Source organism: Rana temporaria, chromosome 13 (genome assembly GCF_905171775.1).
Source record: "Rana temporaria chromosome 13, aRanTem1.1, whole genome shotgun sequence".
Classification (NCBI taxonomy): domain Eukaryota; kingdom Metazoa; phylum Chordata; class Amphibia; order Anura; family Ranidae; genus Rana; species Rana temporaria.
The window spans coordinates 84,174,511-84,198,550 of record NC_053501.1 but is presented as its reverse complement, the minus strand read 5'-3'; positions in this window follow the sequence as shown (position 1 = coordinate 84,198,550).

Sequence of the window (24,040 nt, the reverse complement as noted above, 5' to 3'; positions counted from 1 at the left end):
CGTTTCTAATGCAATTTTATGTTTCTACTTTCTTTTTACGTTACGTTTCTCACACTTTTCATGTTCTCAGGTGTTTACGTTTCTCATACAGGTTCAGTCTTGATGCTATTACGTTTGTCACGTTCTCATGCGGTTACACTTTTCATACGATTACGTTTCTCATTGTATTTTTATGTTCTCAGGTGTTTATATATCTCATGTTTTTGTTTCCCATGCTATTTATGTTCTCGGGTGGGTACGTTTAATGCAACTTATGTTTTCTCATGCAGGTTTCATTCGGGATGTTTTCTAGTTGGTAGCATTGGTATGTTAACTTTAGATTCATGGCATTTCACCGCTGGGGGGGTCACCCATCACGTCTATGGGTGCTTAAGGATTGAGATGATCGTTTTTAATTGGCTTGTACGGTGGCAAGTCTCCTCATCCGTCTCTCTTACGTTTCATGCATCTTGACATTTCGTTTCTCATACAATGACCTGACACGTCTTCAGGTTCATCAGGCCTGAGTGTACGTTTTTAATTTGCCTGCTATGCCTCAGGTTGCTCGACCTTTGCAATTCATGGGATTGTCACATTATCAGTCCAGCTGCACTAGTCCTACACTCACCTACATTTTATTTTCATAGTCTGTGCATACAGGTCACGTTCATATCCTCACGTTAGTTCATGGCCACTCTCCACTGCTGGTTACCTGTTACGTTTACAGGTACTGTCGGATTGAGATGTACGTTTTCAATTGGCTTGTACGGTGGCAAGTCTCCTCATCTGTTTCTCATACGATTCATGCATCTTGACATTTCATTTCTCATACAATGACCTGACACGTCTTCAGGTTCTTCAGGCCTGAGTGTAAGTTTTTAATTTGCCTGCTATGCCTCAGGTTGCTCGACCTTTGCAATTCATGGGATTGTCACATTATCAGTCCAGCTGCACTAGTCCTACACTCACCTACATTTTATTTTCATAGTCTGTGCATACAGGTCACGTTCATATCCTCACGTTAGTTCATGACCACTCTCCACTGCTGGTTACCTGTCACGGAAAGGGTACTGTCGGATTGAGATGTTTCGTTTCTAATTGGCTTGTGCAGTGGCAAGTCCCCTCATCCGCTTCTCACGGCTTTCATTACGTTTTGTACGTCATGTTATCTTACTACTTACATCACTTGCCTGACACGTCTTCAGGTTCTTAGGCTTGAGTGTTAAGTTTTTAATTGGCCTGATTTGCCTCAGGTTGCTCAGCCTCGCTAGTTTCTTGAGACTGACACGTTTTCAGTCTTGTGCTACGTATTCGTTCCTGCTCTCCGTTAGTGTGTCAATCACGGACACCCGCGTAGGTAGGGGTTAGGAAAGGTAGGGATTTTCCTTTTCCTAAGGTAAGTTGGGGCTCGTTGGTCATGTTTTGTTTTTAACAATGTTGTTCTTGTTTGCAGAATTCATGTCACGGGCAGAAAATCAAAGATTTTGCCGCCATCCGTCCTTCTCCGGTTACGGGTTTCTATACATGGTGGCAAGCCCTCCTTGAACCTCCCGATACGGCCTTCTCTTTTGTTACAGACAAAGCTTGATCTCAAGTCCTTTTCAATTCAGCCTGGTAGCTCTTGACTCCGCCTGGGATATCTTCCAGGCGTTTCTATCTCAGTATCCTGGGTTCTTTTCTCACAAACATTCTGTACCTACTTGCGGTTTTGTTCTTTTGCCACTTTTCAGCTCAACAGTTTTTCAAGCTGGTGCCCAGTACAGTCTGGGCGCCAGACTTTCGCAGATGTACTCAGAGATAGGCCACCCTCCTTTCCCTAGCACTCCCTTCCCTTCTAGCACAAGGCATGGCACGCATCAATTCCTTGCTGCCTAGCTAGGGTAGCACTTCAATATTCACTCCGGGCCGTGCTTTAAGTACAGGTGCAGTTCTGCTGCTTTTCATCGAGGGGTCTGTATTTTCGTTGTTGAGAAGTTAGATTGGCGGTAGTCAGCTGTCTTTTCCGGACATATCCCAGTTCCACATGTCTGTCACAGGCATTCTTGCGTTGGGGGCTTGTGGTTACATACGGTTACTTTCATTTCAATCTCTTTGCTAGCTCATCCTACTGTTTATTTTTGGCCCCTTTTAGGCATACCGACCACGTGACCCTGGCACACCTCAGGTCAATTTCCCTGTTTCCCCTCAGACCTTTTCCCTAGCACGATTACCTGAGACTCTGAGTACAAGTGTAAGGCTGACCGCAGGTCAGCCTGTATTTGTAGGAGGAGTCAGGAGGTATTTAAACCCACCCTCCTTCCTCCTTCTGGGCGACAGTTTCTTGTGTCCCACCCACCCATCCCCTTTTTTCTTACTATTTCTTCTTTTACTTCTACTTGGGTATGCCCCCTTTTAGGCATACCGACCACGTGACCCCGGCACACCTCAGGTCAATTTCCCTGTTTCCCCTCAGACCTTTTCCCTAGCACGATTACCTGAGACTCTGAGTACAAATATATATACAACACCTGGGATGCATATATATCCTTTGCACACTGGCACACCGGATTCACGTAGAAGCGTGCATCTTTGGGCGGGAGTAACGTATCCTATTTACGTTACGCCTCCGCAACTTTGAGAGGCAAGTGCAGTATTCTCAAAGCAAAGTTGCGGCGGTGTAGCGTAAATAGGCCGGCGTAAGCACGCCTAATTCAAATGCTAAAGATGTAGGTGTGTATTATGTAAATTTATGGTGACCCCACGTAAATTAAGCTTTCTCCGAACGGCGCATGCGCCGTCCGTGAAAGTATCCCAGTGCGCATGCTCCAAATTAACACGCAAAAAGCCAATGCTTTTGACGTGAACGTAAATTACGCAATGCCCTATTCGCAAACGACTTACGCAAATGACGTAATCGATGGAAAAATCGACGCTGGCCCGACGTCCATACTTAAAGGATCACTAAAGGATTTTTTTTTTAGCTAAATAGCTTCCTTTACCTTACTGCAGTACTGGTTTCATGTCCTTATTGTTCGTTTTTGCTTTGAAGTTGCTGTAATTCTGCTGTGATCTCCACACTTCCTGGTTGTCTGGCTCCTTATAACCACAGTACTGGGAGCTTTCCACTGTGGTCTAAGCTGTCATTACTGTGGGCCAGATTCACAGAGAGATACGACGGTGTATCTCCTGATACACCGTTGTATCTCTGACTTAGGCCCGTCGTATCTATGCGCCTGATTCATAGAATCAGTTACGCATAGATATGACTAAGATCCGACAGGTGTAACTGTGTTACACCGTCGGATCTTATCTGCAATTTAAAAATGGCGCGGGGGCATTCCCGCTGATTAACGCTGAGAAATATGTAAATCAGCGAGATACGCCAATTCACGAACGTACGCGGACCCGACGCAGTGTTGTTACGACGTTTCCGTAGCGGTTTTCCCGGCGTATACTTACCCCTGCTTCTATGAGGCGCAGCCAATGTTAAGTATAGCCGTCGTTCCCGCATCGATTTTTTTTTTTACGTCGTTTGCGTACGCCGATTCAGAAACCCGCGCGTCGCAAGTTACGCTCACGCCGAAACCACTGACGTCCTAGTGACGTCAGTGGGAGCAATGCACGCCGGGAAATTTCACGGACGGCGCATGCTCATTTAAATCGGCGCGGGAACGCGCCTGATTTAAATGGTACACTCCCCCTAGCCGCGGAATTTGAATTCCGCCGGGGGTTTTACGATCCGCCGCCGCAAGTTCGGAGGTAAAAGGTTTGTGAATTACCCACTTGCCTCTCAAACTTGCGCCAGCGGATCTTAAATCACATAGATCACGCGGATCTAAAGATCCGCTGATCTATGTGAATCTAGCCCTGTGTGTCTAAAACTTAACAGAACCAACCAGATTCATTTTAAAAACAAAACACTGCCCTGGATTTGTTTGTTTTTGTTCTGTGTGTCTCTCTAGTTCACAGGAACATGAAACCAGTTTAAAAGTGAAACTAACCTCCAGGCACATTATAGGATTGATTTTTATCTATTTGTAATATTTTTTAAAAGGAATCAGTTAACTTTTATGTCTCTATACCCTGTAAACAGTCATTTCAGCAAAAAAAAAAATTCCTTTAGTGACCCTTTAACATTGGTACGCCTCATCTACGCCTCATATAGCAGGGGTAACTTTACACCGGGATAAGCCTAGCGTAAACGGCGTATCTGTAATGCGACGGCCGGGCGTACGTTTGTCAATTGGCTTATCTATCTGATTTACATATTTCTAGGCGTAAATCAGCGTACACGCCCCTAGCGGCCAGCGTAAATATGCATTTAAGATACGACGGTGTAGGAGACTTACGCTGGTCGTATCTTATACAAATTCTGGCGTATCTGATTCTTTGAATCAGGCTCCAAGATACGACGGCTCAGACTCAGAGTTACGACGGTGTATCTGGAGATACGCCGGCGTAACTCGTACGAGAATCTGGGCTTGTAACTTTAACTGACTAGCCTGCCTGCTTTATCTACCTAGAAAAAATGACACTCTCTCTCTGTCTTCTCTCTTTTAACCACCGCAACACACTACACAAGGCCGACCTGCAGGCGGGCTTTTATAGTGTGGGGACGTGTACTAAACCCCCTGAGCCATAATTGACCAAAGCCACCCTGGCTTTGGCCTATTATGGCTCTCCGTTTTTTGCATGCTGTGATTGGCCAAGCATGCGGGTCATACTGCATGCTTGGCCAATCATCAGACAGCAATGCACTGCAATGCCGCAGTGAATTATGGGCCTTGATACGCCACTCGAATTTGGCACGAACGGCCCGTAACGTTTGTAATTCGACGAACGGTCAAACATACAATGTTTGAGTCAAACATGAACACAAAGCTCATCCCTACTCTTTACCAGCCCTTGCCCCCTTTCTCAGGGACATAGTTTTTACTGCAAAGCAAAGGTACTATCCACAAACATAAATGCAATCACTGTTGTGTTATAGTCTTACAATACACATATATTAGCTTACTGCACAACCTGATGCCGAGTAGGAGTCTTAGGTTTGCCTGGTTCAATCCACAGGGATGCTTACAGCCCACAGCTATGTGTCCATGCCGCTTACAGAAGGCTCTGGCGTGATGGTCTTTTGAACTAGCCTCCTGGCGCCTGCACACAGGTGTCCTAAATTGCGCACGGGCACTAGCAACCACTTTGCGCCCTCCCCCCATCCATGTCTCCATAATGACAAAACGATTGTTCGCACATGTGTGCGCTGTCATGGTGGCACCCAGGAGACGAGGAAGTGGGGGAGAGTTACTGGGAGGCATCTGTGGACCCCTGTATGTGTATCGTGGCTGAGCCTGCAGTGGAAGGAGGTGAGTGGTGTTATTATGACCAACTTCACTGAGCATGTTTATCCTGGAAGGCTATGTAGGAAAACACCAGGTTGCACTTACTCCCTCCAGTGGTGAAAACCAGGAAAGACATCCTACTCCAAGAAGATAATACATAAATAAAATAAAAATGATCTCCTTCTTACCTGATCCACGTCGCAGGAAAGCTATCAAAAGTAGTTCCAGCTTTCACCCATCACGGCGGGCAAGTTGTGCCAACCTTCAAGTTTACAAAGGGTTTTATTAGAGAAAACCTCATACCTGGACCTGTAGAAGTATCTGCCAGAAACTTTTCGTGCTACGGATGTATTAGTACACCAAAGTCTGGATCCCAGAGCCCAGACCTCCGCAGAGAGACATTACTGGCTAGACATGTGCATTCGTTTTCGTCCGAATGCATTTTCATCCGAATTTCAGGTATTTTTGTTATCAATTTAACAAATGAACACACAATATGAAAACCGAAAGATCCGACATAAACAAATGCTTTATTTTCATTTTCGTTGGTCGAATGTTCCTAACCTTGACTCTATAAGCCAAGATTATTTTACATAGAGAGAAAAGATTTGACATTATACAGAGAAAAGATTCGACATTATACAGAGAAAAGATCGACATTATACAGAGAAAAGATCGCTGCTGGAATTGGGTAGAAAAGTTAAAAATCTAAAAAAATACAAACGTTGAATCTGTCATTGATGGCTTATGGTGTCTGTTGATAGTTCTAAGAAGATTTGACGGAGCAGCTAAACTGTACGACGCTGTAATCATACATTTCCAGTCAAATGCTCGGCCCATAGGCTATAGAAAAATTCTAATGTTAGTTGAATAGTAATAATAATTAATAAACATAATTATTACTAGTCATACAACAATAGAATTCTACTATAGCTTGTAGGCGGAACATTCGACCGGAAAAGTATGATTGCAGCGTCGTACAGTTTCGCTGCTCCTTCGAATCTTGTTTGAACATTCGACAGACACCATAAGCTTTCAATGACAGATTCAACCTTAATACGTTCGGATTTTCGGACGAATACAATTTCCAACGAAAAACTAATTAATAAAAATTAATTTCGGGAGTAACTAAATAAATTAATTTTTCGGACGAAAATGAAATTCCGAAACAAAATATTTTAGTGTGCACATGTCTAATGCGTAATAGGGTGTCATGGGGTGGTGAGTAAAAAGTGAGTTCCCTAATGTTTGGATGGGATAGGCGCCAAATATCAAACATGTGTGGGAGGGACATGGTGGTGGCCAGTAATGTAGTGGTCTGTTGGATGGATGGTGAGGGTGTGGTGGAGATGATTCTAAAATCCCTATTTTCAAATTAGGCTAATTCTTTTTATTATTAGAATCACTGAAATGTTTATTTTTCCTATATTCCTTATACTGTTCATTTGTTTGTATACACATTATGCATATGTATGTATGGGAATGATCAATACTGCTTATTTTCCTTGATAAGATTTGTCAGATATGAAATTAAGTTTTAAAAGTAATGAACTCAGCATTAAAAATATGAAGGACAAAAAGACTGAAGATCGAGAGCAAATACTGTCATCCTGCATTTTCCCCTCATGTTACAAATGTGTCTTCCGGCCCTTCCCCCCTACTGCATTCCTAGATGGCTTCATTCCAAAACCCCCTTCTCGTTCCTTGCTCTGTATGGACTCAGTTGTGAGAGGAAAACCACCCCTTCCTCCCCTGTGTGACACTTGGAAGAAAACATGCAGAGCTGAATGAACTTTTTACACTGGATGTGTGTGCAGCCTTCCCAGGAATGGACTTATGGGAGGAAACCATCCCTATATGAACTGACCTATGAGGGTGCCATGTGCTACAGACGTCACAGGGAGGGGGGAGGGTAGAATGGGTGTGTGTCTGTATAATGTGAACCAATCAACTGTATGCCTGGTGATTTCATGTGGCTAATAAAACTAAAGTGAGGAGGGCTTCCTCTTCCTGTTGGGACTGAGCTGAGAAAGGTGAGCAGATGTAGATTCTTTGTCTGATCTATATATCTCACCTTATTAATTTGAATCAAACGGCAGAATGGGTTAGCCCTGAGGTTATATCAGGGCCTCATCTACATCAGTTGGCAGCCCAACGTGGCTTTGCTTTTTATCTGACCAGTCGCAACCAAAGCTTGAATGGAGAGACCCTGTTCGAATCTGCAGTATAGCAGGCTCTCTCCCTTCATCCACTTTTTGTTACTCCTGACCAGTCTAAAACTTTAGCAAAGTTTTTAACCCATCGTCCCTCCTGCCGGGTTCATATCTGTGTTTTCTGTTAGTTTGAATGTGGCTGTTTCAGGGGTCTATGTCTGTAGGTGGTGGGTGGACAATATCTTCCTTTCAGGGGTCTTGGGGTGGATATGTTTATGTGTGCATGCTGTCACTGGATTCCTTCCTAAAACATCCATGATTTGCTGGTGTTGGGTTAAGTGAGGTTGGCAGTATGCACATGTCAATATGTCTGGTCTGAAAGAAGAGTTTTTTGGGGTTCATTTAATTTTTTTTGGGGGGGTTGTCTTTTGGGGGTTGTCTTGGCTAAGGGAGCTAAGAGGTTTTTGGGGTTCGCTTAACTAAGGGAGTTAAGGGCACTTAACTAAGAGGAGCTAAGTGAGGTATTTTTGGGGATTAAATTGGGGGGTTGCCCTGGGTAAGAGAGCTAGGATACTTATTTTTGAGGGGTAAATTGGGGGTTGCTTTGGCCTGGCTAAGAGAGCTAGGTTTTGGCTTGACTCGGATAGTCAAGATTTGGCGTAGCCAGAAGGGCTACGATTTGGAGGGCAGGGTGTTTAAGTACTCTATATGGCTTTGTTATACATATAACTAAATGTCTTTTTGTTAGCTATATTTATGTAAGATTGGGGTTAGGGGTTAAAAATTAGCGCCCTGCAGACAGAGGGGCTGAAAGAGTCGTATTCCGTGTATTTCACATGTGTTAGTTTAGCAGTTACAAGATCTATGTGGAGATATTTTTGTCAGAATTTATCTGTTTAAAATCTCAGTAATTCACAGAAATGTGAGGTTTTGGGACAGCCCAGGCTATTTGTATATCCGAATCTATGTGTAAATTGGGGCTTATTTTTTAATAGTCCTAAGCTGACTTCCTGATCACAAAGATGAAATCCTGCCCCTCCCTGTATTGTTGGCACAAACTGGGTGTGCCTGGGCCCCTTCACCCCCCCTCCCCCTTCCTTAGTTAACTATTTCTGTGCTGGAAAGTAATTAATTCCCTCTCTTTCTTTCTCATCTCCCCCCTCTCCTGCTGAGGGAAGATAAAACAATTAGGCAAAATGTTTTTAAAGGACAGTCGTCTGTTTTTTACTAACTTACCTTGGTAGCTTGTTTCCTTTCCGCTGAGCTTGATTTAGATATATATATAAAGTGGGGACTCTGATTCTTATCATTTTATCGGTTAGAGACAGCCTTGCCTACTTACCCTGATGATGGTATGCGTTTCATGATCTGATACATAGAGGGCTTTTTGCCAGTTTGGTTGTTGTAATGTGGTACCCAGGGCATGTTACTATGATTATTGTCCCTTCATTTCTCTCATTTTCTGCCCACGATGCCCCGGCTGGTGAAGACATGGGCCCCGCCCAAATGCTGTTCTCTGCTAAAGGCCTTGCTCTACCTTGCCCCGTCCTGCCCCTACCCCATGTGCAGTATTGCACTGTGAACGCAGGTGGTGCTCAGTGTTGCACTCTGAACGCAGATGGTATCATCTCCTGCCCGTTGCCCGCTGCCCATACTGGATTCTGTGCTCTGCAGGCCACCGGCCCTTATTCTTCTCTTCGTCCGCTTGTCCAGGGGGGTATAATATCATGCTATCTCATTGGACAAGCACAGAACGAAGAGAGTGGCAGACCTACCTGGAAGTAGAATCCGCTCATTTGCTGTCCTGGATGCCCTGACCCCAATGCCTTGATTCACCTTGTATGTTGATGACTCCATGGGGTAGCTGAGGTGGTAGAGAGTGAGTAAATCCTTGCGTTCATTGCTACAGTCCTTGTGTTCACAGTCACAAAATAAATATGAGGAGATTCTGGGTATCACATTAGAATGTTTTACATATCACATTTAAACGGTTTTATTCCACATACCATGCCATGCCACCCTCAGGGTTAGTGGGAAAGTGGGCCCAAGGGGGGAGCATTCATTATCCCCTTTTGAAATCTTGTTTGAGACAGTCTCTAGATTTGGTTGTTATAAGCTATGACAGTTACAATTAGTCTGATACTTTGAGAAATTATGTGACCGCTCTTGGAAAATAGTTAACTAATATCCGTGTACGAGTTTTTCTCGCATTTCTGATGTAGGTACCGATAATTACCGATATCCCCTGGGTGATGATTAAGAGGTTCCTTCGAAAACATTCTCTGGAGATGAGATATGATGGACTGTGCCACCCACATCTGAATGAAACTATATATATCGTTTTTCAAATACATGTGATTGTGATCACTGGGATTTGTGGGTTGGAATATGTTTGATATATAGATCCCAAAGGGGGGTCCCGGATAAGTTTAAAGTAATTACAGGTTTTGAGTCCCATAATCACTGTGATATATTACATAGGGTAATTAGTTATTAATGTCAGAGTGTAAAGAAGTTCTTTAATGAGATAATGAAGTTTAATTCTGCCTGTAAATGTTTATGAATATGTTATCCTCAACAACTGAAAATGTATTATGATATGTCAAAGGGGGCGTGGCCTGGACCGTGAGGAGAATGGAAGCCTAAGCTCACAGCTCCTGCCACCTCAGGACAAACCGAGCAAAAAACTGAACACCCAGCCTAATTTTCTCCGTTTTTCTCGGCATGGGTACAGCCTCTAGACCGGCCTCTACATCCCGGTCACGTTCGCCCAGGGAAAATACAGGCCCTGGTTCACGGAATACACAGGAAGGTTTCCGCGCGCCGGGAGACAACATGGCGGCCTCCCGCTCAAGACTCTCCACAGCCATAGCGCAGCAGTCGCAGGTAGGAGCTTCAGACATTATTTTAAGCCCTACAATATCTCCCTCGGACGCTCCTCGAGGACCCGCACTAACGGAGATACACGACCCCAATCCACAACGGACCCTCACGATAGAGGACCTTAGGAGCGTCGCTTTAGACATAAAGGACAGCTTAGCAGCGGCCATTTCTGAACTACGCCTAGAGTTTCGCTCCCTCACAAACAGGGTCACACAAGCTGAAACTACGCTGGATGATCAAGAAACAATCCTCAGGCGCTCCACTAGGAAGGTTGATGATCACACACTCCAGCTAAGAGACATTAATCGTCACATAGAAGACCTCGACAACAGAGGACGCCGCCAGAACCTGAGGGTTAGAGGTATGCCAGAATCAGTTGAGGGAGACCTCATTTTGCACTCCGTGACTGCTGTATTCAATTCCATTCTGGAAAGACCCCCTCAAACGGGCATTGATTTTATCAGGATTCACCGTGCACTGCGCCCTAAGGGCAGGGAATCAGACCCCCCTAGAGACATTGTGTGTTGCCTGGCTGATTTCAGATTGAAAGAGGAGATAATAAAAAAGGCAAGGGGCAAACGTTTGACACATGATGGCACCCCTCTACAATTATACCAGGATCTATCCGGCATTACACTCAAACATCGCAGGGACCTTAGGCCTCTGCTAGATGTGTTAAAAGAGAGAAACATAGGCTATAAGTGGAAGTTCCCATTTTGTCTCTCCGCTACACATCAAGGCCGCACCGCACTGCTTAAGGTCCCAGAAGATTTGCCAGGCTTCTGTGACACGCTGGGAATCCCCCTGGTAGCAGTACCTGAGTGGTACGCAATTTATCGCCAATCGGTGAACAGGTGGCCAACTCACAATGTTGAGCAGATGGAGACACAGACCACTGGTCTCCGCCGCCGACGTTCACCATCTGAATCTGGAAGTATCCGGGATCCACAAGCCCACGGTAGGGATCGCCAGGTACCCCTTTTGCCGGCAGCCCGGAGAGCACGAAGAGACCGCTGAAAAATGAAAGCCCTGTTTACCTATTCCGCTCTATCTGCGGCATCACTTTACATGTTTCTTTAAACCAGATTTAAGGATTGTTATAGTTATCTAAAGGGAATAAGGACAATACCCAGTCTTTAGATCTCTGCAGTTTGTTTTTTGTTTTCCAAATTCCTAATTTACACGTTGGTGATCTGACTCTCGATTTGTCATTCTTTATAACGTTTCAATCCCAGTAGATGTGTTCTCGTCAAGCTACAAATTCCCAGGTCATAGACTTCAACCACTTTCAGAGACCGCTGCTCTGTATGGATAAATAAGCCTACCTTACAAACGGCACGCTACACTATAACTGTCCACCCTTCTCTCAGTGTGCTTCTTGTTGAGAATACATCAACGGATTGGAGTGGAAAACCGGTCCAACTTTTATGACAGGTCGGTCATTCAAACAAATTCCAATATTGAGAGACCCTGAATGGAACTAACTATAAGATACTATCCATTCACCACCTACTCCTACATCACAGTACAGTACGATGCGGGGTAGTTGTTCGGTTGTGGTGCCTCTGCCCCTTTAATTCTAATCAACCCTACTTATGGAGCCCATCTGGCGAAGTCTGAGAGCAGCCACCTGTTTGCTATAGTCTTCTCTGAAGATATGACCGTTATATCTACCGACTCGAGACACTATGCTGCGCCCTCTCTTTGCCCTGTCCTGGGATCCCAATCTCATAAGGCTCTATTGCACCCGGGGCCATTTATGTTCTGCCAGATGTGACACTATCACTGCTGAACAACGATCCGCATCGAGTCTCCTGGCAGTAAGGGACCTCGGAGTTATTATCTGATACTTGACAGACCCGTTCTGGATTTACAGTCAGTCAATGCTCAGAACCGGTTTCTGTCACCTTAACATGTGCCTAACAAGGTCACTATCACCTTGAAATTGAATAGTGTTTTAAGTTTCCGTTTAACGTATGTATGCTGATAGGGTCTCAAAGTCACATTAGGGCTATATGTACATTTACAGTAACTCAGCCCCTGGGCCTTCTCCATAGGTTTAACTACCCAGATAACTTGGATTATAGTTAGCCCCCCTGGTGGTGGAGGAAGTGTAAGTCCCGGTATTCCTGACGTATCGGTGCCGGTGAGATTACCTTATGTACCGGGGGGTGTGGGGACATAATAATATTGTTTTATTTAGATTTTAGACTAGATAAGGCATCTTTGGCCAGTATATTAGTATCCTCTTATATATCTAGGAGTAGGGGTTCACCCTCGAGTATTGAACAGTATCCTGTCTCCTGACAATGGCTGGCATCTTGCCTACAATAAGGGACGGTTGTTCTGGGGTGGTTTGGGTTGATTTCACGGTTTGTAACTTTTACTGTTTAAAGTTTAAGTTGTTAGTAACATCTATATACGCTCTATTGCTCACTCTTGGTCAGACCAACCCCCATACGGTAGGACCTGGTTGTCCCTGTACCCGCAGGTCGTGGTATCTCCACCTGAGGTGCACCGCACCCTTTTGCCTATTGGCATCCTCCTTTTATTTTATTTAAGGGGTTATCATACCCCTTGTTTACAGACAGACTTTTGCTTTTTCAAGCCGTTAATAGCCCTCTTTAATTTGATCTAGAGAGATTTTATCCTCGCAACCTCACATATCCTTCCTACCTTGCATTCCTCTACTGTTCTCCCTTTCATTTCCCCCTGTGACAATGACTGACCTCCTTACCCCAGCTCCAATACCTGTTGACCAAGACATGCCTTTTCTGAATCTTAAATTATACTCCATAAACATTAGAGGCTTGAACACACCTGAAAAGCGCTCCTTATTACTTTCTTCATTACGCAAGGAGAAACCCCAAATTGTGTTGATTCAGGAAACCCACTTTAGAACGGATAGTATTCCTGTGCTCAAGAGCCGTCTTTTCCCGACTGTTTTTCATGCTACAAATGACACTTCAAAAGCTAGAGGGGTATCCATACTGTTGTCCAGACACTGCCCACTAAAAATTGATGATGTTGAAAGCGATCCCAATGGAAGATTCCTTTTTATCAAAGGCAAACTACACAACTCTCCTATTACAATCGCGAATATATACGCCCCTAACTCACAACATGTTAGTTTCTTCCGTGACACTATCCAACACCTTACCATTTTTCGAGCAGGGATGCTGATCATGGGCGGGGACTTCAATATCCCACTGACCCCCCTCCTCGATGCCTCGAATGGTTCTTCCTGCTTAACTTATCGCACACTTCGCTCTGTCAAAACGCAACTAGATTCGCTTACCCTACATGACACCTGGCGTTCAATGCACCCTACTACTAAGGACTATACCTACTACTCTCCCCTACACGATAGATATTCACGTATCGATTATTTTTTTGTTACCCAGGAGGACCTTATTCGTCTTACAAAGGCATCAATCGAGCCCATGATATTATCAGACCACCACCCGATCACCATGACACTCGCTTGGAAAGGTCGGATCCCTGGTCGTCCCCCATGGCGAATGGATGATTCTATTCTCCTGGATCAAGGTCATGTAGCTGAGTTATCAGAAACGCTGACACAATTCTTCTCTGATAACACGTCTACCGAGACTACTCCCGCCCCTATTTGGGCGGCACACAAATGCGTCCTCAGAGGGAAGATTATATCCATCATGGCTAGACGCCGCAAACAGCGTGCTGCTAGGCTTGAGGAACTCTTTGTAAAAATCAGAACCCTTGAAAGGGCCCACAAACGCTCCCTGGCTGCGGACTCCCTTGTAGCTTTGATGGAAGCCAGAAGGGATCTCCAATCTGAGCTTCACTCACGTTTAACATACAAATTTGCCCTTACACACAAGTTATACTATGAGTTTGGAAACAAATCAAGTAAACTTTTGGCCCACGCAATACAGAAAAAGAAGGAAATTAATACAATACACTCTATTACCACCCCAACAGGTGACATTTTGCATAGAACTGATCTGATTGCGAAACAATTTACATCCTTTCTCTCAACATTATACAATTTACCCACGCCTTCAGGATCAGGGACTCCCGCCCATAGAAGCCAACTTATAAATGACTTTCTCTCTAAATATGGTCTACCTTCTGCCCAGGTCCCCGATTTAAACTGTTTGGATTTACCAATATCGGTGGAGGAGGCACTATCTGCACTGAAACAAATGAAATCAGGGAAAAGCCCTGGTCCTGATGGCTTGAGCTCAGGATATTACAAAACATTCGCCCCAATACTGATCCCACATTTAGTTAAGGCATTCGCTGACATACCTTTTTCACCCCCGACTGGTCGAGATCTCTTGGAGGCTCACATTGCCCTAGTACCGAAGCCGGGGAAGGATAGCACATTGGTACCCAACTACCGGCCTATATCATTACTCAATGTTGACTTGAAGCTATTCGCAAAAATTTTAGCCAATAGATTAATAATCCATCTCCCGACTCTAGTCTCAACGGATCAGGCTGGTTTTGTCCCTGGAAGGGAGGCCAGGGACAACACCATAAAGGCGATAAATATTCATCATTGGCTGTCCACATCTAAAACCAAGGGATTCCTGTTGTCCCTTGACGCCGAGAAGGCGTTCGACAGATTGGCCTGGGACTATATGGAAGCAGCGTTACGCAAACTGGGCTTCCCTAATCATTTCATGCAGATGATTTTAACACTCTATTCGGTCCCCTCGGCCCGTGTGAAGGTCAACGGTCGACTGTCGGACGCCTTCTCGGTGCGCAATGGAACTAGACAGGGTTGCCCCCTCTCCCCTTTGATCTTTATCCTAACATTGGAACCCCTATTGAGATGTTTGAGGGATAATCCTGATATTCGGGGCGTCGACATCAAACACCGTCAGTATAAAATAGCTGCTTATGCAGATGACATTCTTTTGTTTCTAACAAATCCTCTGGTTACTCTTCCCAACCTTCTTAAGGACTTTGAACTATTCTACACACTCTCCAATTTCCGAATCAATTTTAACAAGTCTGTTGCACTAAATGTATCTTTACCAACTGAAACTGTAGACCTATGCAAAAAAAACTTCCCCTTTAAATGGGATCCTAACGATATAACCTACCTCGGGATTAAACTCCCCACAAAACTTTCAAATTTATTCTCTCACAACTTCCCACCAGCAATGCAATCTGTAAAAGCAGACTTAGAAATTTGGACCAAGGGTACTTTTTCCTGGTTTGGTCGTGCAGCTATTCTTAAAATGAACGTCCTGCCGAGACTTCTGTACTTGCTACAAGCCATCCCCATTAAACTCCCCGCTAAATTCCTGACTTCCTTCAAATCACTCTGTAGAACCTTCCTGTGGGGTGGTCGTCCAGCCAGATTGAGTTGGGACAGATTGTCTTTACCTAAATCAAAGGGAGGCATAGGAATCCCGGACCTAGCTAGGTATCACCGGGCCTGTCTTCTCACCCGAATAGTGGACTGGCACATTCATGGTCAGAATAAAGATTGGGTAGACCTGGAAGAAGCCTTTGTGGGCTTCCGAATTTCCCACCTCCCCTGGATAGATCGACCACTCACCCCTAGGAAATGTACTTCGCACCCCTTGATAGGTCCAACCCTTGCTTGTCTCAGGACAGTGTTTAAAGAGCCGAGCGTGGCACCTTTTCCAGGTCCCCTGACAGCGCTTACACATAACCCGGGCTTCTCAGAAGGTATTGACACTACAGACCCACAAGCAGCACATACTGAGCCCTCCTTACGGGCGCACCAATTTTTCAAAAATAGAAAGCTCTTACCCCAGTCAGTTTTGGTCTCGCAATTCCCTACCTTCCAAATACCGCGCTTCAAATATTTCCAACTCAGACACTTTCTTCAGACCACTCCTGCCCCAACCTTTTGGTGCAGAGATCTCACTCCCTTTGAAACTCTTTGTGCATCCTCTACTCCACAACGACATCTAATCTCAATTTTGTATTCTATGCTTACACCCACTGACACCTCTATGTCCGCTATTCATGACAAATGGGAAAGAGACTTACAGATTTCCATATCTGAGGATGACTGGAACTCTATTTGGACACATATACACAAAGGTTCGATTAACGTATCTGCTCAGGAAAATAGATATAAGATATACTCACGTTGGTACAGAACCCCTAGCAAGCTACACAAATTTTATCCAACAGTCTCTTCTACCTGCTGGAGATGCAATGAGGCAGAGGGTACACTCTTTCATACTTGGTGGAGCTGTCCGAAAATCCAGTTGTTTTGGAATTCTGTACATTCACTCATTACCCACATTACTTCATTCACTCCTGATTTCACCCCTGAGCAATACCTTCTACATCATACATCCTTGCCACAGTCGACCTACCGGAAATCCCTATTGCTGCACCTAATTAACGCAGCTTCCCAATGCATCCCGTTACACTGGAAAGACTCTCTTCCACCCACTATACAGGAATGGCATGTCAGAGTTAACAAGATCGAATTGATGGAAAGACTAATCCATCAGGCCAGAGATACAACGGACAGATTCAGACTCACCTGGGGTGGTTGGATACACTACAAAGACTCCCTTCCTGATGACTTTCTAACAGCTCCCTCTGACCACCATGACTGATCTCTCATGACAGCTTTCCTCATCCTGGACTCTCTACATTACTGGTTCCCCTTCCTTTCCCCTTGGTTTTACCCTCCCCCCCTCCTTTCTATACCACATACTCCTAAGTACTATCGCAAGGTTCGAATATATACATCTTTTCAGTTTGTCACACACCTGGAGGGGTGATACCCTCTTTCTCCTGCACCTCCCTGGTGTGTAATAATCACTACATATCATATGAGTTACACATAAGTTCTGTATTTCCTATGTTCTATACTGGCCTATCGAATTTACCTATCTATACTGACCAAATGTCTTCTTACCCCCCTTAGTTATGCACTTATTAAATATTCCCCCCTCTTGGTTCACAGTATTGCTCCCCTTGGGGGTGGATTGAGAGGGGGGACTAGCCTATTGGTCGTTCTAAAGGCGGTTATATTGCACTTTAGCCCTTTCTACATATGTAGTGATAACAGTTTATATCATACCATGGACTTTCCCTGATTCAGGTACAAATGCGACTTTCCCGTTGGAGGTGCTATTACCTATTTCACAGTTGGCTTTTTGCACATTCCAATTTATGTTTATTAGCAACATCAAGATTAAGTAATAACCGTCCATTTTACCGTACTGCGATACGGTCTATATTACAGTACTGTATATGCTTTCTGCTACTGCAAAAATTTATAGAATGTACTGCATATCCTGTTATACTGTTTTATCTCTTGAATAAACTATTATTCTGGAAAAAAAAAAAATGATATGTCAAAGCATAAACATGGGATTAGAACAAATGTTTAATAGAACAATTGTTGATTGAGATTGTGTGAAGAATTGTATAAAATTCAGTTAATGGTAAACAACATGGGGGCAGATCCACATAGAATTACATTCGCGCAGCGTATCAGAGATACGCTACGCCGCCGTACCTTACCTGGCTTTAGTTCGAATCCTCAACGATTTTGCGCCGTAAGTTACGGCGGTGTAGTGTATTTCTGGCGGCGGAATTCAAATCGGTGATTAGGGGGCGGGTCTCATTTAAATGAAGCGCGTCCCCGCGCCGAATGAACTGCGCATGCATCGTCCCAAAATTTCCCGCCGTGCATTGCGCTAAATGACGTCGCTAGGACGTAATTTTTTTAACTTAGATGTGAGTTACGTCCGTCCAAAAAAATCTAATTTTGACACGGGAACGACGGCCATACTTAACATGGCAAGTCTATCTATATTCCGCAAAATACCAGCTTTAACTTTACGCCGGAAAAAGCCGACTACAGACGACGTTAGAAAATGCGACGGCCGCGCGTACGTTCGTGGATCGTCGTAAATCGCTAATTTGCATACCCGACGCGGAAAATGACGCGAACTCCACCCAGCGGGCGCCGAATTATTGCATCTAAGATCCGAAGGCGTACGAAGCCGTACGCTTGTCGGATCTTACCCAGATGCCGTTGTATCTTGGTTTGAGGATTCAAACTAAAGATACGATGCGGGCAATTTGAAAGTACGCCGGCGTGTCAGTAGATACGCCGGCGTACTTGCTCTGTGGATCTGGCCCATGGTATTTTGTATTTAACTGAACTCCTACAGATCGGGTTGTAAGAATAATAAGTTGAGGATTGAGCAATGTTTACAACAGATTCTAAACTTGGGTTTGGTTTATTATAAGGTTCCCCAGGAAAAATATTAAAATATGGAAGTTATGTTCAATCTAAAAACTTTATAAAAATAGTAAAAAAAAATATATAGTAAAAAATAGTAAAAATAAAATTAAAAACAAACAAGTGTTAAAAGTTCTTATAACATGGTGTTTTTGACAGGGTGGATATATTGGATTGGTTGAAGGAGGTACTCGTGAAAATGGCCACTTCACAGTTCATTAGGCTGGAGCTAGTCTGTGAATTTCACGAGTTTGTCCTCTAAACGATATTTTGTCGCTGCTGTAGTTGGGAAATGTCATATTATAATGTAATGTGCATGATTTTTGGCAGATGTACAAACCAAATATGTTTAAATTTTTTTTAAAAAGAGTTAAAAATTAGAAAAACGGTACAATTTGATTGTATGGTATATGGTGTATTGTATAGATCTTGTCCAATTTGGGCAAAGGGGGGGGGGACAGATGTGTTTTCCTGTAGTGAGTATTAAGGAAATGTGATCTTAGCTGCTAGAGATCAGGTTACACGGCCTGACATGATGAATGCTGGCTTGAAACCAGAAACCATGTAACTTTTTCTCTCTCTCTCTCTCTCTCTGGTATTTTACAAAAAATTTGGGTTTTTGCACCATCTGTTTTGAAGAACATCTTCTAGTAACAACTGGATGTTAAAAAGAAAAGGTCAGATAAAATAGTGAAAAATAAGGATACAATATGAACAGATTATGCAGTTTGATAAAGCCACAGTTACGCAAATTAATCATGCAAAAGTTACTTTATAAATTTTTCAGTGGACATTTATTGGGAAGGAATTTTGTGCTTTTATAACGGATCCATATATTGGCAGAATTGAACTTTCTGAATATCTGTCTACACTGAAAAATTATCTTAAGACTTGTGTTTGCTTAGCAGTCACAGAGTGACAGAACACATGTGGTTCAATTAATCATACTGTATGATTGGTTCAGAAAAAGTACTTAAACATGATTAAGTTTCTTTTAGAAATAAGATATTTAGGAAAGCCCAACCTAAATGTTATTTTGCAAAATTAATATGGTTATAAGTAAAGTATAGTAAAGAAAAAGACTATAATCTGGTAAAAATATTACTTTTACAAAATATAATTAGTCACAGAATAAAGATGGGGGGGCGATGAAAATTTTGTCTCAGTACAGACTGATAATGAAGATAAAATTCATTGTGAAAAAAATTGATTCCAACAATAATGGATAGAGTTATTTTTAAATGAAGATATTTGTTTTTGCATATCCAGGTACCTGACAGATTGACTGACAAATTGATTAATTGATTTTTTTTTGTTTGAGCTAATGAAAGAAATTTTGAACTATTCATTATTAGAGCATTTTGTCATCAGACTTCTGAATATTGTTTTATTATGTTTATAGAGAAATTCAAAAGGCAGAGAGTAATCTGATATTACAAAGTATTGAGAGATTTTGCAATCTATGTAGATTGGATTAATTATGTTTGCTATGGTCAACAGAGGTTTGTTAACTGTAAACAGGGATGCATTCCAAGGTCTAACTGAACACCTAGAGGCCACTGCACAAACGTTGTTTTGTTAAAATCGCATGACCCTAAAAATGATGGTGCATTTAGAATGTATGGACAGTACTTATAAAATAGTCATTTTAAGGGGGGATTGTGGTGGAGATGATTCTTAAATCCCTATTTTCAAATTAGGCTAATTCTTTTTATTATTAGAATCACTGAAATGTTTATTTTTCCTATATTCCTTATACTGTTTATTTGTTTGTATACGCATTATGCATATGTATGTATGGGAATGATCAATACTACTTATTTTCTTTGATAAGATTTGTCAGATATGAAATTAAGTTTTAAAAGTAATGAACTCAGCATTAAAAATATGAAGGACAAAAAGACTGAAGATTGAGAGCAAATACTGTCATCCTGCATCTTCCCCTCATGTTACAAATGTGTCCTCCGGCCCTTCCCCCCTACTGCATTCCTAGATGGCTTCATTCCAAAAACCCCTTCTCATTCCTTGTTTTGTATGGACTCAGTTGTAAGAGGAAAATCACCCCTTCCCCCCCTGTGTGATGCTTGGAAGTAAACATGCAGAGCTGAATGAATTTTTTACACTGGATGTGTGTGCAGCCTTCCCAGGAATGGACTTATGGGAGGAAACCATCCCTATATGAACTGACCTATGAGGGTGCCATGTGCTACAGACATCACAGGGAGGGGGAGGGTAGAATGGGTGTGTGTGTCTGTATAATGTGAACCAATCAACTGTATGCCTTGTGATTTCATGTGGCTAATAAAACTAAAGTGAGGAGGACTTCCTCTTTCTGTTGGGACTGAGCTGAGAAAGGTGAGCAGATGTAGATTCTTTGTCTGATCTATATATCTCACCTTATTAATTTGAATCAAGCGGCAGAATGGGTTAGCCCTGAGGTTATATCAGGGCCTCATCTACATCAAGGGTACGCCAAGTGATGTACTTGGAGATTATTTGTTCTCATGGACATTCATAACACTGTTGAAGTCCCCACCCAGTTAGTAGTGGGTGTTTCTGAGGAGCGTAGTACCCAAGAGGAGAGGCCTTGGAAAAACGCAGTGCCTGGGGAGTTGACTGTGTAATGCCCCGTACACACCATCACTTTATGTGATGGAAAAAAACTACATTTTCTGTGAAGTAAAAAACAACGTTTTTAAAACTTCAATTTTCAAAGACGAAGTTGCCTACACACCATCGTTTTTCTCACAATGTTCTAGCAAAGCGAGGTTACGTTCCACCACGTTTTTCCATTGAAGCTCGCTTCATAAGTAGCTTCTGGGCATGCGCGGATGAAAAAACGTCGTTTTAAACAACGTTTTTGCTACACACGGTCAATTTCTGTGAAGTAAAAGTTGACGTTTTGAAAAACGACACATAAAATTGAAGCATGCTTCAATTTTTTTGGTCGTTTTTTAGAAGACATAAAACAACGTTTTCCACCACACACGGTCAATTAAAGTGACGTTTTTAAAAACGTCATTTTTTTTCATCACATAAAACGACCGTGTGTACACGGCATAATTGTTAGAGATGGCTAGATCCTTTGACGCGATTGTCAAATGGATCATTCGAATGGATCCTTCGTTTGCGACATTCTTGGTCTCTGACAGTGAGCTAAAAGTATATGGCAGTTTTTTATGTAGAAGGATATCACCCCTGCTCTACGTCCTAATGCTGGGAAACCGAGGATTTTACCCACCCATCGTTTTTTAAGGCAATGAAAATCTTACGCTAAATGGGTCATATCATCTGAAGGAAAGCCACATACGCTCACATGCGTTTTAAGTGACTGAGAATTTTCATCCGCTTGTTCGTGACCAAACTGCTTGCCATTCCATGATACAATTCTCATGGTGGAAACTGGGTTAGCAAACATTTTCAAAGGGTACCGTCACCGAACAAACAGGAGGAGAAGGGGGGGCACGTGAATCTACCCTCAGGTTGCGGTTCCCCCTTGTCTAGTAGGGAGAGACGAGAAATAAGATGTGGATGGTCACCCTAACTCCACAAGTTTGGGAATCCCTGAAGCTGTGGATTACACTGTGTTGAAGAAAAGAAAGGAAGGGTCAATTTAGACTAAAACAGTAAAACAACAACTGTGTGTAACTATTGACTTCCCTTTTGTTCCATGTGAGAGAAAGAAATAAGAAATTATACACAGGATCTATTGAGCAGGCCTCTCTCTAGTGCACGGAGACAGATATTTTCATCTTTTAAAAAAACACAAAGGGTTTGTGGCCTCAGGACAACATGTTCCTCAGGAAGTCAGATTGCAAACCCTGAAAAGGTTGCACAATCAAAAACTTGATGGGCATTTTGGGGTTTAGAAGACAATAGACCTTGTTCAGCGATATCTATGGTGGCCTTCCTTAAAATCAGATTGCAGGAAATATGTGAACTCATGCATGATATGTCAGCACAACAAGGGTTTCAAGTCCTGGGGTTTGCTAAAGTCCTTTCCTGTCCCATGGACACAGCGAAATTGTTTATTAAAGCGGAGCTCCACCCTAAAGTGGAATATTCCATTCATCGGAACCCTCCCCCCCTCCGGTGTCACATTTGACTCCTTTCAGGAGGGAGGGGGTGCAGATACCTGTCAAAGACAGGTATTTGCACCCACTTCCAGGAGTCCTCACTGCAGGGATTCTGTGGGTAGTGCGTTACTTCCCGCCCCCTGCCCATTGTGTTCTGGGAAACACTCGGCTCCAAGAACACAGTGGGAACCAGTGAGGACGGCGCAGGGAACCGGGCAGTGAAGCCACAATGCTTCACTTCCTGGTTCCCTCACCGAGGATGGCGGTGGGGGCAGCAGAGTGACGAGCAATCGCTCGTCCTCTGCTGCCGATGGCGCTGGACTCCAGGACAAGTAAGTGTCCTAAAATTAAAAGTCAGAAGCTGCAGTATTTGTAGCGGCTGGCTTTTAATATATATTTTTTTCCGGCGGAGATCTGCTTTAAGTAAATAGTCTTACTACATGGACTACCCGATTATATCGTCTCTGATAGGGGGGTGCAGTTCACCTCTGGATTTTGGAGGAACCTTTGCAAGATTCTGTGAACTGAGGTATATATATCTTCTGCTTATCATCCTCAGAGTAACGGCTAGATGGAGAGGACAAACCAGACCCTGGAACAGTACCTTCGGTGCGTCTGCTTATTTTCCCAAGACAACTGGGTCTCCTTGCTGCCTTGCGATGAATTCGCATACAGTCGAATCATTAACCACTACTCTCTGAATTTGGTCTTTTAGACAGTTTTCTATCCATTTACAAACTGATCATTCCACACCCGTAGACTTGACCTTACACATTAGCCATGTGTGGCGAAATTGTGTCGAACGGTTTTGAAAAATCCAAGTATACTACGTCCACTCCACAGCCAACCATCTGTCCAATGTTTTACTTACCTCTTCATATAAAGACATTTGGTATGTTTGACAACTTCTGTCTTTCATGAATCAATGCTGTCTGTTGCTTAAAATATTTTTTTCCAGCAAGAACTCATCTATGTGGTCTTTTATCAAATGTTCCAGTATCTTCCCGACTATAGAATTTATACTAACAGGTCTATAGGTTCTTGGTAAAGACTTTGGGCCAGATTCTCAAAGGCATTACGACGGCGCAACACCATTAGCGCCGTCGTAACACCTCATCTGGCCCCGGGTATCTATGCGACTGATTCTCAGAATCAGTTGCGCATAGGTACCCATTAGATCTGACATGCGTAAGGCTGTTACGCTGTCAGATCTTAAAAGTAATTTTTTTTCCCGCCGCTAGGTGTCGCATCGTCGCTTTTCCCCGTCGTCTATGCAAATGAGGTAAGTACGGCGATTCCCGAACATACGCGAGGTCGACGCAGCGAATTAACGTCGTTTGCGTAGCGTACCCGACGCGTAAGGTTGCCCCTGCTAATTAGCAGGCGCAA